Consider the following 2,012-nt stretch of genomic DNA (forward strand, 5'->3'; position numbering starts at 1 on the left):
AAGCACTTCTCCCATTGCAAGAAAGATCAATCTAGTAGGCCAAACCAAACTGATAATTTGAAGAGACTTGCAAAGATAATTAAATCATACATATAAGAATTCAGAGAAGAACCAAATATTGTTTATAGATAATCTTGATCATAAACCCACAATTCATCGGATCTCGACAAACACACCGCAAAAAGAGTTACATCGAATAGATCTCCAAGAAGATCGAGGAGAACTTTGTATTGAGATCCAAAGAGAGAGAAGAAGCCATCTAGCTAATAACTATGGACCCGAAGGTCTGAGGTAAACTACTCACACATCATCGGAGAGGCCATGGAGTTGATGTATAGGCCCTCCGTGATCGATTCCCCCTCCGGCAGAGCTCAAAAAAGGCCCCAAGATGGGATCTCACTGGTACAGAAGGTTGCGGCGGTGGAACTAGGGTTTCGTGGTCCTCCTGGATGTTTTCGGGGTATATGGGTATATATAGGAGGAAGAAGTAGGTCGGTGGAGCTACAAGGGGCCCACGAGAGCGGAGGGCACGCCCCCTGCCTCGTGGCCGCCTCGTTTGTTTCTTGACGTCCACTCCAAGTCCCCTGGGTCACGTTTGTTCCAAAAATAACTCTCCCGAAGGTTTCATTCCATTTGGATTCCATTTGACATTCCTTTTATGTGAAACACTGAAATGGGCAAAAAACAGCAATTTGCACTGGGCCTTGGGTTAGTAGGTTAGTCCCAAAAATAATATAGAAGTGCTTAGTAAAGCCCATTAAACATACAAAATAGATAATAGAATAGCATGGAACAATAAAAAAATATAGATACATTGGAGACGTATCAAGCATCCCCAAGCTTAATTCCTGCTCGTCCTCGAGTAGGTAAATGATAAAAACAGAATTTTTGATGTGGAATACTACCTAGCATATTTCTCAATGAAATTTTCTTTATTGTGGCATGAATGTTCATATCCGAAAGATTCAAGACAAAAGTTTAATATTGACATAAAAATAGTAATACTTCAAGCATACTAACAAAGCAATCATGTCTTCTCAAAATAACATGGCCAAAGGAAGTTATCCCTACAAAATCATATAGTCTGGCTATGCTCTATCTTCATCACACAAAGTATTTAATCATGCACAACCCCGACGACAAGCCAAGCAATTGTTTCATACTTTTGGTGTTCTCAAACTTTTTCAATCTTCATGAAATACATGAGCCTGAGCCATGGACATAGCACTATAGGTGGAATAGAATGGATGTGGAGAAGACAAAAAGGAGAATATAGTCTCACATCAACTAGACGTATCAACGGGCTATGGAGATGCCCATCAATAGATATCAATGTGAGTGAGTAGGGATTGCCATGCAACGAATGCACTAGAGCTATAAGTGTATGAAAGCTCAACAAAAGAAACTAAGTGGGTGTGCATCCAACTCGCTTGCTCACGAAGACCTAGGGCATTTTGAGGAAGCCCATCACTGGAATATACAAGCCAAGTTCTATAATGAAAATTCCCACTATTATATGAAGGTGACAACATAGGAGACTCTCTATCATGAAGATCATGATGCTACTTTGAAGCACAAGTGTGGAAAAAGGATAGTAACATTGTCCCTTCTCTCTTTTTCTCTCATTTTTTTATTTCGGCCTTTTTTATGGCCTCTTTTTTTTCGTCCAGAGTCTCATCCCGACTTGTGGGGGAATCATAGTCTCCATCATCCTTTCCTCACTTGGGACAATGCTCTAATAATGATGATCATCACACTTTTATTTACTTACAACTCAAAGATTACAACTCAATACTATATGACTCTTTGTGAATGCCTCCGGGGGTGTACCGAGATATGCAATGAATCAAGAGTGACATGTCTGAAAGAATTATGAACGATGGCTTTGCCACAAATACGATGTTAACTACATGATAATGCAAAGCAATATGACAATGATGAAGCGTGTCATAATAATGTGGAAAGTTGCATGGCAATATATCTCAGAATGGCTATGGAAATGCCATAATAGG

Source organism: Triticum dicoccoides, chromosome 3A (genome assembly GCF_002162155.2).
Source record: "Triticum dicoccoides isolate Atlit2015 ecotype Zavitan chromosome 3A, WEW_v2.0, whole genome shotgun sequence".
NCBI classification, from domain to species: Eukaryota; Viridiplantae; Streptophyta; class Magnoliopsida; order Poales; family Poaceae; genus Triticum; species Triticum dicoccoides.